The 18,301-nt window shown below is 39.0% G+C and overlaps 1 long non-coding RNA gene and 1 pseudogene across 2 annotated transcripts; one reads left to right on the top strand and one right to left on the bottom strand.

The window, feature by feature from the left end:
• Positions 1-473: 473 nt before the first annotated feature.
• LOC144657459 (uncharacterized) lies at positions 474-3,783 on the bottom strand. Its single transcript, XR_013571536.1, has 2 exons — positions 3,590-3,783; positions 474-2,016 (listed from the first exon to the last, which is right to left on the bottom strand). It is a non-coding gene; the product is annotated as an uncharacterized LOC144657459 (long non-coding RNA).
• A 552-nt stretch (positions 3,784-4,335) lies between these two features.
• On the top strand, positions 4,336-16,725 carry LOC144657573 (uncharacterized; annotated as a pseudogene). The gene is made up of 10 exons (XR_013571579.1): positions 4,336-4,445; positions 7,001-7,963; positions 8,754-8,822; positions 9,221-9,307; positions 10,038-10,958; positions 11,271-11,501; positions 12,461-13,804; positions 14,230-14,382; positions 14,857-14,956; positions 16,201-16,725. The product of XR_013571579.1 is annotated as an uncharacterized LOC144657573 (transcript).
• The last annotated feature ends 1,576 nt before the right edge of the window (positions 16,726-18,301 follow it).

Here is an 18,301-nt window from a genome sequence, read left to right as displayed (position 1 = left end):
ATCAAGTTTCCAGACTGATTTATTGTTACCGATCTCCGAGACCAAGGGGCAGTTTTTCAAGGCGGGACGATTGATTTTCCTCTTCGTTCTACCCCGAAAAACTTTTCCTGGTTATCTAAAGTTGATAATTACCCAAAGTTACATTATTGCGGAATAAACACGTTAATGTTGCAATCGACTGAAGATTTATGACAAACAGAATATAAATGGTATATGAATAATAAAGGAGCATGCAAGTAAGGGCTATGGGTAGAACGTTTCAAGTTCATAAACGGCAATGTCGCCAACGTCCTCCTCGTTATTAAACGACCTCCAACTTGTAAACAAACGCTACAGGGATCCTCGGGATGTTAACGACTGTGAGCACTATTTTGTTGTAAAGCGTCCATCCTAGCTATGTAAAATTTAATTTACGCCGGAATTTTCCTTTGAACGTTAATTGAAATTTCCAAAGCAGCATACCGTAGTAGTAGTAGTAGTAGTAGAAGTCTTTATTAAGAAGCTAGTCACAACAAACGTGTGGCTTTACAATAAAAAAAACAATCTAAAATAAGCTAAACTAGTAAAATGAACCTATTACATGTATCAGTTACAAGGATTTTAAGAAATAAATTTAAAAAGACATCTATTTACAAAAGTGCGTTTGAAACGTTCTGTTTTTACTTTAGGGAGTATAAAGTCATGGCCCCTTTCTCTAAGAGCTCTGTTCCGTTTGGGTGAGAGCAAGTCATATAATACATGGCCAGTGTAATAAAATACTGAAGAGCGACAAATGTAGTATGACATAGCGTACTAGTATGACATAGCAGCGCCATTCAAAAGAATCATGATTTACTTGTTAGCTTGACCTCAAATAAACGCCAGGACCTCGAATAGACGCCCCCGGCGTTTATTTTAAAATTAGCAATTTTGACCCGGCGTTTATACGAGGCCGGCGTTTAATCGGGGTCCGGCGTTTAATCGAGAAAATACGGTGTTATTGTATTGACCCTTTCGCTGATTGTCTGCGGCGCAGGCTAGAGTCTGCGTGAGAGGTGACTTCTGGCACGATAGTGTTAAATTTTCGAATTCTAGACGTCGCTCAACAAAGACTAAGGCTTGGCATGTAATGATCCTTGACGTTCAAAAGCGGAGTTGATAGCTTCCCTTTAATTTTACCTAAACCAAGTGCTCAGTGTTCTGTGCACTGGGCGCGACAGAAAAGAAATACAAGCGCTCGTCTCCGCTTTACTTATTCCTGGCCAAGAGTTATCAAGGCATTTTTCTGCTTCTGTTAGCAGTGAATTTCCGGCTAGTAAATCAGAAATGAACACTGTTTCATTTAAATTTGAGTTCTGTAGCAATTCAATAATCGTGAATTTGATCGACAAATCCATCACGATCAAATCTGTGTACGAATTCTACTCACCCCCTCCCCAAAGGCATGTCTCTTTATAGGCCCATCAGTCTGGCAACAACAACAACAAAAACAAACACTTCGGTTAAAAAATCCCCCGGGTATAATCTCTATGGTTACAAGTCCCCTTGAATCCCCGACTTTGGAGCAGAATAAGTCCAAGGACTAATAGCCAGGAGTAAACGATATAACTTGAAAAATATATTTCGTATGCATTGGAATAGACTGTCATTGATATTTTCTAGAAGTTTAAAAAGTAGTCAAACTCAAAGTCCAACTTGCTTTCAGCGTCGTGCAACTAACAGTTCCTGGAATTAATTCCAATTTCGTTATTAAAAACACCTTCTAGCAACGCAGAATTAAATATAAAGATGCCCTCAGCAAGGAATAGAGTTCGTTTCTTTTACATCTGGGCTGCTAGGTCTTTCTGTATTTGTTGACGCGGTGATGCTGCTCGAGGGCGTGTAATACACACTGGTTGAACTTTTTTCCAATGAATCTTCTGGATATGACTGCTTTGCCTGAGTGTCGTGAACGTCTTGTGGTGTTGAAGAGTATGAAGATTGCGTGACATTTTCGCCAACTAACCGTTGCTTGGGATTTGGCTCTGTTTCCTCTGCCTGAAAACAGGGAAAACAGGTTAAACAAGATTGTTAGCAAAAAAGTGTGTCGACGCCTTGTGACATGTTTAAGTCTCACTAAGTATACTAAACTACAGAAAATCCTTTTTTAAAAGTTTCAATGCATCCACAGAATAACTTAAACTCCGAAAGTAAGTCTCTTCCGAAAATAAAAAAACGGAAAATATAGACGGCAAACTGATCCTGACGGCTAAAGCGGTCAAAAGTAAACAAGGTGGATAAAACAACTATAATGTACTGATAAAACTTTGCCCGATATTTCGGATTGCAATACAAACCTTCCTCGTGGCTTGGCGGAAATATAGGGCAAAGTTTTATCAGTACATTATAGTTATTTTATCCACTTTGTTTATTTTTGACCGCTTTAGCCGATCAGTTTGCCGTCTATATTTTTTTCCGTTTTAATTAAGTTACTGATCCAGGTCTTTAAAAGATCCGGCACGAGTGCGGTTCAGAAACCCGCAATGTTCATTCAATGACTGTAGAATTTATATCCTTACGTTTAGAGGTTTTACTGTGAGGCGTTCTTGTATGCACCTGAAACTTTTTTAGACGGAGAATCCCTTTCAAACGTAAACATTTTTGTTTCGCAAAATTTCCATCCGAAAAGGCCCCCCGTTTAGCCTGCGAACGCAGACGCATATCCGGCTGCGTTCGAATGCTACGTTTTTATGGGCCCTCCCCGAAAATACCACCTGAAAGGGACGTTGAGCAAATATAAGCCCAGGGCTTTATATTTTTGTAATTTTACGGTATGCACTTCACAAGCGCTTCACAGCCTAAAATTGAGCATGCCACGAAGTTTTGTAACGTGACAGAATATCCAAAGGCTCTGTAGTGACTCGTGACGACACGCAGTTAATTGTGATATTGCCTGACCGTGTTAACTTCTGCTCACTGTTATTTTTGGAACCGTCTGGATTGAGTGTCCGAGTCTATGCTATATGACAGATTTAGCTTATTGATAGTTTTATACAATACAATACAATACTTTAATTTGACACTCCTCTTACGGGGTTCTTTTATACAGCGAATTCTTGGATTGGGGGATGCACGTAATGTTTTATGGACATGTCAGACGCGATGTAAAGGCTTCATAAAACATTTTCTTACATGTAATAAGCCAAAGACGCGAGTCTAAAATATTACTCACTCACTCACTTATCCTCATCGAGCCCATGAGGACTCTTGAGGCCGGGAGTCTAAAATATTACATGCAATAAATTGAGTTCAATTAACAAACTACTGGTATTATATTATGTTACCATAGAAAATATAATGGCGATAAGGCCGACGGTTGACTAATTATAATATTGTTCTTTGTAAAGGCAAGAATCAGACTTTTAAATATATTATAAACATATTGATCGCTAAAAGACGAGAAACTAAATCATCTTGAAATATTCTTATTAAAAATATGTAGGGAACACGACCGAAGTTTGCCGAAATTAACCACAGAAAATTTCATTCAGTGCAAAAGAGGTTTATAATAATACATGTGTACGTCTGCATTTCTGTCGAGTAAAAATATCGTTCTAAAATAAACCCATACCTTCACGCAACAAGGCAGCAATAAACTAAGCAATTTCCCCATCGTCATCACTCGCTTCAGATTGCTTCACTTTAGTTGTGCAGCGGAAATTCAAGAGGGAAAGGAGGGAAACATGAATTGGCTTATCCCTTTCGTGCGCGGGCCGTGCTTTGAATACTACGCAACATTACAAAATGGCGAGAAAACACGACAACTGATCATCATGTGATTTTTTGTGTCACGCTCGCGTCGACAGCTGCGAGAGGACTGGTCTGATTCTTGTCTAAAGTCACAGTAATTGTTTAGCGTGACTACATACATAACACAACATAACATAAATTTTATTTTCTCTCCTATTAAATCGATTTAGTACTGTTTTCGTAAAAAAAAAACAAGAAAATTTGCGGAGAAAAGCAATTAAATAATTAAAGAAAGGTATCAAGATGCAAGATGCCTACAGCCTTCAAAGATATTTATATGCACTTTGCGTACTCTGTAGGCTAAAATAAAATTTGAGCTTGTAAAATTCAACCTTGAATCTAATACAAGACCATACAAACTTCATAATTTCCGCCATGATTTCTCAAGCACTCGTGACGCCTTACTTATCCGATAATTCACGGTTCCTCTTCCCCCTATTTTCTGTAAACAGTATCCCCTCCCTCGGAAACGTTTTCTTTCCCGCGGTCTACCCCCTGCTCCGGGTGTTGTTATTGTATGGTATTGTAGCACTGTACTTTGGTCAGCGTACTGAGCGTAATCGAATAACAGTGAAAATATCGGCGGAAGCAATTCCTGACCGCAGTTCCTAAGCAACTGGCTGAGGTTTATAGACTTTTCTACTTTGAACGCGCAAGAAACTCATTTCATCTAAAAGGTAAGAACTAATCAACAGGTAATGAAGCAGTAAACACGCAAAGAAATTTGATAACTCGACCACTGTATATCAGTTCAACCTTGAGACAATGTTGAGAACTGACATTAGCGCTATAAAATGTTTCATACTAAAACAATTTAACAGTCATTAAGGTTATCTATGATTTCGAGGAATATAATTGGGAGAAGCTTGTGAAGCATCGATTAATCTTACGATCAAATATTTAACTGAAATGTTAAATAAACTGCGGATGTTCTTTGATGAGATGCATAGATAATGGCAATAAATAAGAAATTTCTTCTTATTTATTAAAGTTGTGATCATGAATCTTCCAAACTGAAATATATTTCAAGTTCGCTTCCTGTTACTTAATCACTTCAGTCTTCTTTTAAAAATAGCGACATATATTGAACATGCCATGACCCATTAAAATCTCTGGGGCATTTTTAACCTACTAAACGGAGTCGAGTTGAGCTTCAGTGACTTCCAAATGCAAATTGTCTTGATCGTTGGGATGTGTCGAAAACAAAAACGAAGACCTAAGACCGAAGACCCACTAGTTTAAAACGAAGACCCACTAGTCTAAAACGAAGACCCACTAGTCTAAAATGAATACCAACTGGTCTAAAACGAAAATGAAGACCCTCGGAAGTAGAAGTTCAGTAGTTCACAGAACGGCATCTGAGTGCGCGAGGAATTTAAGTAAGTAACCTTTATTTTGACAGCTCAGCGTGTGAAATTGTGTAACGCAATCAAGTTCCAAGAGTATCCGTAATGAATGTTCTTCAGTGGCAATTTGATTTCATTTCATTGTCATCAATGGTTGAGGTCACACTAGTGCTTTTTTTACTATAGTAAAGTCAAGTTTACTATAGTTAAGCCAATTTGTAGTGTGACCGGCTTTTTTCAGTTTACTATGGTAAATGTAATCGTAGTCTGTCGCGATAGCAACGGCGGCAGGATGAAAGCAAAGTTTACTATAGTAAAACGACCTGAAAAGGCATGGTTTATCGCGCGTTTATCTAAACTTTGTTTATTTAAGTAATGGATTGTCTAAGTTTTGACATGAAATGTCTTAAAGCTCCGGAACCGTGAAATGGTTACGCCATTTTCATTTACGTGTTTTATTCTTGTGTTCGGATCAACACAGAAGCAACGCTAGACCTTTTATTTCAGTTGTCCTAGAAAATTCGCTGAAAATATGTCTGACAAATGTCCGCTCTTCTTCGCCGCGCGAAGCTTGTCTTCTCAGCATTCGCCTTGCGAGGAGAGCAGTGGTAAGCAGTGGGTAAGTCGTGCCGTCGTCTGCTCAGAAGAAAATACATGTTCAGGACACTAAATCTAAATCTCTGAGCTTTCTGGATAGCAGCGATTAATAGAAGAAGAGCAATAATCGCGGAATAATCGTAAGGACCACGCGTTCTGAATCCATGGCTCACTGCAGGCGACATGCAAGCGAGTGAAAGTGGAATGTCTGAGCATATTTGTTTTAGTCATCAAATTGCAGTTTGATGAGAACATTTGGACAAGAAGCCATCTGGAAAATGTAAAAGTCAACAAGCAAGTTTACCATAGTTAACTTTTGTTTACTTTTTTTTACTATAGTAAAAGCCCTTAACCACAGGAAAAGTCTAAGTGTGACCTCAACCAATATTCCATTCTTGAAATTGAGCAAATTACACTGATGATGATATAAAGGGACGGACCATTAGAAATAACCGGAGGGGGGTAAAACATTTTCGAACTTGTCTGCAGGATTTTTTTCTGGGGCACAAGCTTTGCACGAATTTTTTTTCGCCCACAGATACAGGGTTTTTCTGTAACGCATCTAAGATTTGCGCAAGAATTATCATTAATATCAGTGTTTCATTTCTCAGATTTGTTCTCTGGGGTAAAAAAAATTTGGGTCTTCGTTTTCGACGCATCCTGATCGTTGAGCCGTCAAAAATTTGGCTGCAAATGCAGGCTACTCAGTAATGAAAACCTAACTAATAGATTGATGGCAGATTCCCACGTTCTAATTTCCAAAGGTCGTTTCCCACGTTCAAACCATTTAAGTCTGCAGGAGTTTCGAGTTATCAAGGGTTCGAGAAACCAAAGTCCATAAAAACAGTGTTCGAGTGGAGCAAATCAAGGGAAACGAATTTTGGTTCGAGTTATCGGGAGGTTAAAATTGTAGAGTCCTCGATAAATCACAGGTGTCCGGCCAAGCTCATGATACAGAAGGGGTAATTGTAATGTACATGTAATTTATGGAGTTTGTAAATAGGCGCGGGTAAATAGAGTGAGCAAATAGGTAAGACAGGGAACAAGTGCAGATCAGACTGCGGGAAAAAGGGAACACTCTGCTTGGTGCAGTGAAACAAAGTATCGAAAACAATTGAAGGCTCACTCCGTGGCTCGCGTAGTTTAGATGAGAACAGGAATGCCAGAAATAAAAGGAAAGGAATGTGTAGCCGTACTCTAATTCTTTTCGAGAATTTGTTGTTCAGTTACATCTTCAATCGACGCAACTTTAGCAAAACTAAAATTTTATTTCTTTTAATGACACCCAGAGTTATGGTATCCTTGAATTTAAAAGATCTCCAACACATCAAGCACACCTTAAAAAGAGCACCGCCCCCGAAAGTTCCTAAATTGGGTCCATCCTCGGCTCAAACAGGCACTGCTTCTCCAGTTGCACGTACTTTATCAGTGAAATGTGGATTTAGATCTGCCCCAATATTTTTAAGTGAATCTGCAGGACAGTGGAATCAAAGTATCGGAAACCAATCGAAAGCCAGTAAAGTAGAGCCACCTCGTAAAGCGTTACCATCCCCCAGAATTGGTACAGCGCCTCCCAAACCAGCCAAACCAGATTACTTGAAACTGAGGCTAAGACGATTCCAGGATAACATTGTAGTTTCAACTCCGTGGAAGCAAAGCAACAGAAACCAATTGAAACTTGGTTCACCTAGCCAAAATGAGAACAGTTATGACCGGAAGAGATCGGACGGAGAACCACCTCTTAAAACGCTACCTTCCTTATTAAGAACTCCGCCTCCGAAGGCTCCTTTGGGCACATCCTCGGCTCAACATGGCCCTTCCTTCAGATACAGGTACTGTATCAGTGCCATCGTTCAGAAATAGATTTGAACAGAAACAAGCGCCATCAACGAAGGTACATTCAGGCCCCTCGCCACGTCACGATGGCGCGCAACCCTCAGAAGAAGGTGTCAAATCCGTGGCGTCGGCAAGAGCTATGTTTGAACAGCAATCAGTAAAGAAATCACCACCACCGTGGAAGCAAAGCAACAGAAACCAATCGAAGTCCGGCTCGGCCTGTGTGGATGAGAACAGTAATGTTGATAACTTAAAAGAAGAGCCTCCTCGTAAAGTGTTACCGCCCTTATTCAGAATTGGTGCAGCGCCTCCCAAACCGGCCAAACCAGATCACTTGAAATTGAGGCTAAGAAGATTCCAGGAGAAAATAATTTTATCAACGGGCGCAGACTCGTCTGCTCGAACATCCAAAGAAGGTAAGCCGGAAACAAAGATCAAATTATCATTTTTTTTATTTCAAGCTATAAGAATTTAATATAACGGAAAGGGGAAATAGTTTAATTGTGATCCATAATTCTTCGTGCTGTAATTTTGACCGAGATGTTATCATTTACAATTAGCATATATCCTCCCAAGGAAACGTTTACCATGAAAGGTGAGACGATTTAAGAATATTACAGGTAAACCTTACAGATATCCTCAGTAAAGGACCCTTCAGGCACGACCAATGCTTATTCAGTAGGATCTCGTTATTACCTTCACATATTTGTGTCAGCGCTTAAACGCTCGGGGTAACAACTACCCGCATATTTAGCATCTTATCGGGAAATAGAACGAACTGACTTAATGTTGTGAACACAGCACCGAGTAGCCTTTGTAACTGTTCTTCTGGCCTAATTGCAAAATGAAAGCTTCACTTCCAAAGTTCGACGGCTTCACTACTCATTTTTCCATCGCCAGAGAAGAACCACCAGCTACAAAGACTAACCATGTGGACCCAAGGTTCAGTTCTTTTGCATGCTTGGCCTCTCCTCGCAAAACTGTTGAAACTGGATATCCTGCCGTTCAAACAACACTTTCTGCATTAGAATTGCTTTCCCGGCAAACGGTTTGCATGCCTTGACGTTCTGTTCACAGCTTGTTTTAACCCCCAGTGTAAGATGAAGATTGTCAGTTTTTAGGGGTAACGTTAATTTTTTTTTCTGTAGAAGTCTCCTTAATTGAACTGTGTTATATACTTAACTTAAATTAACTTCTGTTTCACAGAAGAGGAATTTGAAGAAACAGAAGAAATCTATGATGACGTGGCTTCTGTAATTCAAGAGAGACATGGAGGTAATTATCTTGACGTGGGGATTCATGCATAGATTCTCAAAAGATTAACTTGATCAATATACAATGGCAGTGGCCTGCTGAAACAGAAAAATTTCGATACCCATATTGATCTGAGGCTAAAAGAAAACTAGCAAATATTTTAGACAACCTAACGTACGTTTTCGACTTATTGTCATTATGAAGGTTGATGATGATGACAAAAGATCAGTCAAAAACGTTAGGTACATAACATTTTTTAATTTTTTTTTTAAAGCGAATATTATGTCAACAAATATTCATCTTTTACAAGGGTGTTTATGGGAGGTTTCGGCTACAGTTAACACCACAAACAATCCACTTATTTCCCCTCTGTTTGTCGAGCAAGAAGCTTCGTGATTAAGTTTATATTCTATTCCTAGATTTAATTTCTATTTATGAAGAATTTCTCGAAGAAACAAAAGAAGAAACTTACATTGACGTGGGCTCTGATTTTTCAAGAAATCAAGGTAATCTTATTAAAATGGGTAATGAATTACTAGTGAAACGGAAAAAATGCAATATAAATGTGTATTGTATTGTTTTTGGCAAGGAAATTAGTGGGAGAATTTTTTGGGGGAGCATTCTGCTGGTTTGCTGCTTAGTGGCGAATGGACTTTTACCGACGTAATAAAATGAAGATGTAGATGTAGCAGTTTAATCATTTCAAAAGCCTTTCATTTATGCCTTCCCTCCCTGTCCGTCTATAGATGACCTAGTGAGTTGTTGGATCGTTCAGTTTGGTAAACTGGAACTAAAAAACAGGAACCAAAATTTGATCTCTACGACTCTGCCGACGATTCAAACTGGTTTAAATTGAATTACAATATTTAGAGAGGAACCCACATCAGCTCTTTTTGCCTTTCACTCGGCCCTCTATCCAGGTAGAATTGGAATTTGTTTTTTTCAGGTGGGAGGAAAAGGGGAAACCCAGTGGAAAACCCTCGGAGAAAGAACGAGGACCAACAACTAACTCAACCCACATATGACGCCAGTTCCGGGAATCGAACAAGGGCCACATTGGTGGGAGGCGAGCGCTCTCACCACTGCGCCAAATAATTTTTTTTTCCGCGGGTCGTACCGTAAACTACGGCCCGTAAAATTGACCAATCGCAGCGTGCACTATCAGAGAGATATAATAAGCATAGATATATGCAAGTTATTTCCTGACAACAATAGTTTCTCTGTTTATTTTTTTAGCATCGATATCGAAGGTCAATCATGCATCTTCTGGCTTTGTAACTACTGAAGGTGGATCAGTGAGTGTGAATGGCGTCACACTCACATGCCCTGCTGGTGCTTTAGATGATTTTACAACCATCAAACTAAAATTAGAAGAACCTCACAAATACTGTGGTCTGCTAGTTCAACGTGGACTTGAAAATGTTGTAATATTTGATACACCCATAGTCAACTGTCAGCCAAATGGTCAGAAATTCAAAGAATATCTCGAGTTGACAATTGCATTAGATAGCGAGCAATCAAAATCCGCTGATACCGCAATCGTTTTACATGGCACACGAACCAGTGAAGGAAAATATTCTTGGGAGGATATCACTCATAATTCCAATTTCGATTCGAAAAAAGGAGAGATAAAAGTGGAAATTAATCACTTTTCACTAATTGCTGTGCTGTTGAGATTAACCTGGGTTCACACAAAAGAAATTGTAACGCGGTTAAACTTGATGTCCTTCAAATATATGTTGTCGGTGCTTTACAAAAGCAATCAACAAAATTTACCTTACGACGAGCTCGCTCTCGTGTTCATGAGCCACGACATCTACCGAGAGCAGTTTTACAGAGAGCACGATGATTCCGCTTTGATGCAGCTCAAACGTAATGGTTTCGAAGAACTTGGCTCCAACGTTGGACAGGAAATCAATTATGTTTACAACAAGGAAACCCTAACAGTCTCAATTCATCTAGGGGAAGACTACAAACCGGCCAACAACCAGCAAGAATGCATCACATTTACCGTGGAATCTTCCGTTTGGTGGAGTACCGGACATGTTATCAAGCTGCCATTGCGGGGCTCTGCTGCTGATACTAAAATCCTGTGTGGAAGAATTGCTGTTCAAGGCCAGTATGGACATGTACGAGAGGATCATTTCTGCCAATTGGGTGAGCTTTATTTAGTGATATTTTTCTGGCTGAGAAGAAAAATAAGCGATAGGAAAATAGAACGACGTTTATTTTTCTTCTCAAATGTTTCACAAAACATTTTGTTATTCGAAATTTTTCTGGCTCTTACGCTTGAAGATCAAGTACGTTTTTTACCCATGAATCAGAAACGTCTTAATTTTATTAGAATATAAAAATCAGACATACCAATTTAAGTCTTCCAAACATCTGTTTCATTCAGGAAGCTACAAAAGCTGCAGCAATAAAAAAGCATATTTTCTTTATTATAATATCAAACAACTTCTTCTACAGATCTGTGTGGCTATGTGAGACGCCTTCTGGGGGTAGAGAACGTCATTTTCAACCTAAAACCGGTGGCCCAAAAGCTTGAGCTGCCTGAGGAAACGTTGAATCAAGTTGTTGCATGTTGGCAAAGCGAGGCGAAACAACTAGAAATGATTTTGCTACACTGGCGGGAAAAGCAGAGAGACACAGAAGATCTCGCCGTGCTCAGAAAAGCCCTCACGGGGTTAGACCCTGACGGTAAGCTAGAGGAATCAAAACAGTAAAAATACTCTCCGTGCGCGTGCAGAAGTATGAGTCGAAGTTTATTCGTGCACTGCATCTTGAACGACATTACTAATTACTGACAGAGTTAAAATGTGTTTCCAAACGCGCTTACGTCCAGCCAAGGTCTTAATAAGGTGTTCATCCACAGTATCCCACTATTTGTATTGTTATAGGTAAACCCTGTTAATGTTTCCAGGCTAAGTAGCTATAGCCTTTACTCTCTCCTTCTGCCCTACTTATTTCGAAGGAAAATGACGGATGCACACAAGCAAAGGCTGAGGAAGACTCAAGAATGAGCTAGACTGACCTTCAAGTACCAATCTTAATCAAATAGAAAAAAGATGATCCCGTTGAAGGATAGGAAGAGTGTAGTCACTTTCCTAGGGAGGAGGTTGTGGTGGTGGTTGGGGGAGGGGGGGGGAGTGTTCATGTTTCATGCTACAACCCCGGTAGTTTTAATCGCTAGCTTTTCATGTGTTACAGCTCTGTAGAAGACCCAGTTTCTGTTCAATGCAATGCGACGTAAAAAGTTTGGGAAAAAAGCGTCCTAATAAAAGAAATATGCGAATAAAATTACCTCAATATTGTGCTTTGTTGTCCTTGTGGCTCTAAATGGCGATGTTTTTGGCGACGTTCTCCCCTTATGATGTACAGTAGACGGCGTCGCAAGATCCAGTAATAAATCACTAAAATTTCCCGTTTAGAGCCCAAGAACGCAAAGAGCAAAGCGGTAATGTAGCGTTTATTTTGAACTTATTTAAGGTAAATATTATTCGCAATAGTTCATGTTTCGTTATTCCCATACAATTCTTTTATAATTTTAAAACGCCAACAGTCACTCAGTTTGTGTGATCTCACTGTGCTTTTGGTTAGGAATATTGTTTACTCGATTTCGTTACAAATGATATTCATTCAATTTCTTGGGCTTTCAGAATACAAAGTGAAAGAAAGAGGTCAAATGCACATTGAGCACTTGAGAGAACTGACGGTGACCATTGCAGGTTTACAGCACAACGATCCTAACATGATGAAGTACTTGGGCTTTGAAATTAAAAAGCTCTGCAACTCAGTTTTGAGAGACTGTTGCATTGAAATTGCAACCTCAAAAGAGGATTTGGACTTAGTTTCTTCAACGGAAAACTGCGCAAGTCTTCTTGCGATCCACCGACAGATATATGAAGATCTTGCCAAGAAATGTAAGCACATGTGCTTGTCTTCTGAAGAAGCCATTACTGGAAACTTCCTCATGATTGTTCCTCAACTTGTTCAAGCCATCAAAGAAATCTTCCGAGATGAAAGAATTCCAGCAGTGCAAAATGGATTGCGAGGAGTGGCAGAAGAAACAACCAACAAAATTACCGACCATATTCTTCAAGCTGCACAGGCCAAAAGTATTTTAAGGCTTGTGAGTGAAGTGTGCAAGATCCTTGAACATTTATGTCACAATAACAATGACAATCGGTCCACGGAAACAGAGATACGTAACTGGGGTGGTTGCGCCATGATTGTTGTAATGTTGTACTTCTTGGAGAGGTTCTTTCTAAGCAATGAAGCACGAAGAATGTACAAGAGATTGGAAATTTTATCGGCGTCCGTAAGAGATATCATGTCAAACCCCGCCGCTTTTGAAGGAAACTTTCTGCATGATTTCCATAACGTTGCACTTAGTCTGTTAAAGTTTGCGAAGTTTGATCCATCACAACTTGTGAGATTTGAGCTGACTGACCCAACTAATTCATCCAACACTCATAGTAACGATGAATTGAAGTATGAAAAGTCACAGGAAGTCTTTTCTCAGCTGTTCTGGATCAGCAAAGAGTGTGAAGATGAGTTACAACTTGAAGCAGTTGCACGTGTTCATATTGACGGACACGTTCGCAGCATTGGAGCATTTGAATCACAGATCACACTCCCCGCATCCTGCAGCGGAGCCATCGACAGAGTACCAATCGCTTCTCTTTCCATAGCGGTCAAAAGACAGCAAGATGACTCGGGAAACCTTCGCGTTACTCTGTATGCAACTAAGAAGGAGAATGTCGGAATGGCTTTGAAATATCTGGAGAACGAATTAGGAAGAGATGTGGTTGACTTGAAACAAACGGAAATCATTCAATCCCACCTTAAAGTGCGCAGCCGTGCAAAAGCAGGAACAGTCGTTAGACTACGCTTGGTTCACAAATGGGGATCAGAGACACTTGTTCTTGAAAGCAGCGATTTCGTGGCCCTTGCTGACTCATCTGCGGGAGGAGCTTGTGCACCGGAACAGGAAATAGCAGGTTTGTGAAGAAGACGATTTTAATGAAGAAAACATGATGGCTTACCCTGTTGAATGTCAAGTTTTCTTTGGATTTCTAATTGGACAATAACGATCACATTTATGTTTTAATACATTTCCGACTGTTCTTGGTGAGCAAAGTTATTTCAAAAGAGCTTTTATTTTTCTCCTGGTCGCCCAATGACGCTATATATCTTAAGCCAAAACCTGGCACCTAACATCCAATCAAAGCTCACCTACCCTTTTACAAGAACAATTTGAAAAGAAATTAAACTGAACACTTTAGAATATAATTTGATATACAAGAGGACACGTCCTTTGAAATTGACCTTTTTATTGCCAAACCTTTTGTAAATTTGCAATGCGAAAGCTAAAAACGGTACGCGAAAAGGATCAAGCATTCATTTTTATTTTATCTCTTTCCAGCTGAGACTGGTAAACTGGCCATTAAGACCGAATTACCAGCTCTACCTACAGCAAGCGGCTCGACTGTTGACAATTACTGCAGCAACTTTGTGATGGATGCTTCAGATGCTGATTTGGTACAGAGACATTTGCGCAAAGAGCATGGACGTGTTGGTGAGATATTATAGTTCTTTCTGGAAACTCAAACATTAGGTTAAAAAAACGTATAGAGTGTGTTCATGGCGGCCATATTGGAGGAGTGAAACAATAAAATGATTTTCCTTTGGGAAATATTCATTTTTATGCATATATCTTTTATTGTTTCACTCTTCCAACATGGCCGCCACGAACACACTCTATTGGAGAACTGCTGTAAGTTCCTTCATACCCAAATACATATTACAAATATACAAAAAAAACAAAAAAATAAAAAAAAAAAAAAAAAAAAAAACCAATTAAATCGCGAATAAATTATTGTTATTTTCCTATAATAAGGTACATGACGGATGTCTATAGACAGTGATGATCAACACGAAAATATTAAAAAACACAATCAGTTCACGATAACGCACACAACAAGAATCTACAGTAATCAGGAAGGGGAGCATTCGATTAAACCAATCATTATCTATTCAACTTTTGTTTCAGAGATCAACTATAATCAGATTTTCATGCAAGGTCGCGTGTGCGTGGCAGGAGACAGCACTAATCTTAATAATTTTATGCAAGAGTCTGCTTCTGGGCAGCGGTATGTAATGACACGTGAACTTACTTCGTTAAATTGATCAATCACAATACAATACAATACAATACAATACAATACAATACAATACAATACAATACAATACAATACAATACAATACAATACAATACAATACAATACAATACAATACAATACAATACAATACAATACAATACAATACAATACAATACAATACAATAGAATACAATACAATACAATACAATAGAATACAATACAATACAATAGAATACAATACAATACAATACAATACAATACAATACAATACAATACAATACAATACAATACAATACAATACAATACAATACAATACAATACAATACAATACAATACATACACCTTATTCGATGGTTTAACATATAATGCGCGCGGATATTTTTCGAGTTGTGTAGTATTTTTCCGAGCCCCGTAGGGGCGAGAAAAAATACGAGCAATGAGCAAAATGTCCGCTCGTATTTTATGTTAAACCATCGAATAAGGGATTTATTATTCCACTAATTTTTCCACTTTGTTTGGGCCAGTATTCCGCAAGTTTGTCCGCCCGTATTTTTGCCCTGCTTCCTGACTGTGTAATAACGTGGCATATTTTGCGCGTTCTTTTGCCCTAATATGGTAAAATGGCGAAATAGTGGAATAATAAAGTACAGTACAATGCAATGCAATGTAACTCAATACAATACAATGCAATGCAACTCATTTCAATGTAAGTCAATACCACAGTAATACCATACCATACCATACCATACCATACCATACCGTACCGTACCGTACCGTACCGTACTACCCTCCCATACCATACCATACCATACCATACCATACCATACCATACCATACCATACCATACCATATCATCCAGTCATGCCTGGTATGATATTTATTTAAAGCCGTAGACGTTGGGAGTGGTTGCCCAATCTCCTGAGCAAGGGGCTCATGTTAAAAACGCACTAAAAAAAAAAAAAAAAAAAAAAAAAAAAAAAAAAAAAAAAAAACAAAAAAAACCAAACTACACCCTGCAAATTTCATACCATTAAAACGAGCGCGAAATTGTGCCAAGATGGTCGAGGATTTGGCGTTAGCTGGCAACTGATTCCACAAGTGGAAAATTATATATTTTATTGTTACTTACTTTCGCGGGACTTAATTTTCGCGATTTTCAAAGAATCGCGAAATTAAAGACCCGCGAAAATTAATTACAAACAAAAAACACATGAAATTGTTGATGTCTTTTTTAGTTTTCTAGAGGCTGGATCAATTGCTGCTTCGCACAGGAGTATAACCGCAGGCACCGGTGCAGATGAAGTGTGAATCGTTGCCATCCGTAGCATTTACGGAAAGGACAAGTAGTTTGGAAAAAATGAAGGACGTTCACCTCTTATATTCTACTTGAAAAGATTGACCTTTTCTTTAAAAAGACAAAAGGCATTGAAATGGAAGTAAAAAACGCGAGTTTTGTGATTGCCGAGTGCCTTAGGCTTAAAATAGCTTCCGGTTAAATATTTTGAGAAGTGTAGTTATTACGGATCGATAAGTGACTTAAAATATTAAAATTGGCTTAGCGATTTTTATAGTTGACAATGACGGGCTGGTCAAAATTTCCCGTTTTGCTATCCAACATGGTGGCTAAACACATGGACGAATTAATCAAACCCATGCCCACCAAAAAGACTTGCACGGCATGCTATTTAGGGACCCAAATGAAACCCTGATAACTAAGGACGGTTAATTATAACAATCAAAGTACACTAAAGTTAATTTTACACAACGGGGGGGGCTGGTTTCAGGCGGGGGCGCTTAATCAATAATAGGTATATTTGTCCTGATTTGGCTAAAGGTGCCTGTAACTTGTTTGCGCCATCGATCCTTCAAGCCTCTGTGCCCGAGCAAACTTGAGGGGCGTACCAATGGCTTCTGCTGTGACCAGAAAATGGACTAGCTGTCTAAAGAAGGGCGCTTAGGAGGGCCAGTATGTTGATACTTTCAGTTACTGAGAGTCAAATTCTGACTGTCTTGTAGTTTAGCCAGCTGTTTTGCAGAGCCACTGAGCAGGGTTAACTTTACTAGAACAGAAGGCACCATCCTTGAGCTGCAGTGTCGGCACGCGAAGGGTCATTCTTGTCACGGGATTGGGAGTGTTGGTCAGGGGTCTTGTAGCATGCTTGAGTGTTTTCCAAATCAGGTCAGATATAAACTCTCCATATTGTTTATGCTGACTGCATTTCAGACTTATTGTTGTACATACACCAATGTGACGAAAAAGGTAATACTTTTCGGATCAATCTAGGTTTCTGGGGAAACTGCTCACCTACCCCTCCCCAAACCTAACTTTAACCCTTACTTATGGCTTCGGGCAAAATGTTAGGTTTGGGGAGGGGTAGGTGAGCAGTTTCCAGAAACCTAAATTGATCCTACTTTTCATTGGGTACTATGCAGATGGTATTCATGTTAGTTTTGTAGCCAAATTTAAATAATTTGGTGTTGGTGCATAGAATAGAATTTATAACTTTATATTGGAAGGCTTTCACATAGGATTCCATAGCAACTAAACATGATGTGGTAATGCAAAGATTTGTTTAATTTGGTCCGTTGAAAAATTGAAGTCACTCTGTAATTTATAGACTATATTAAGTGGTAGATGGTATCACGTTGATCGTATGTACTGTATACTGTAAGTGTTCTTTTTGTAAGTTCCTTTGTTATGTTAAGAAAGGACAGAATAATAACGGTACATAAAGTATAGTTTTTACCATCAGTGTTGATTTTTTATGTACATTTAATGCAGCCGATGTTATGCCAAATGTTTTGACACTGGCATAAAATTTGTTACGGATTTAAGGGTCCAAAAATCTTAGTCAAGTACATTTTTCTGTGGGTCCCCACCTTTTTCTACGGGCGCCCGTGTTTTAACTTCAGGAGCAAACATTGTTGCAAGTCAAAAATCTGAATCCGCCCTCGAAAATCGTGGTCTGAGGCATTTTATCTCAAATGGTACGTACGCTTAACACAGGACATCCCAGATATACCAGCAAATTGTTACATACACTTCTAAGGCAATTTAATGAACCTTGAAATTAATAGTCTGCTGAGTAAAAAATAATGCTAACAATTTAAACTGGACCAAAGATTATATTTAGGCTGAGGTTAATAATATAAAGGCGCCCGCTACAGTTTAATAGAGCAAAAGAGGGCTTATCCGACAGCTTAAAGTTATCTCCTTTTGCCCGTTTCTAGTCCCCTTTCCAAGGTAATATTCTGCAAGAATTTTGACCTTCGTAAAAATTTCGTTCGGCATCTGAATCATCAGTCGGAAGTTTTTTTACTCGTAATGGATGTGAT

The sequence above is a fragment of the Oculina patagonica genome, chromosome 6, assembly GCF_052425735.1.
Source record: "Oculina patagonica isolate OP01 chromosome 6, crgOcupat, whole genome shotgun sequence".
Taxonomy (NCBI): Eukaryota; Metazoa; Cnidaria; class Anthozoa; order Scleractinia; family Oculinidae; genus Oculina; species Oculina patagonica.
This window is presented reverse-complemented; position numbering and strand designations above follow the sequence as displayed.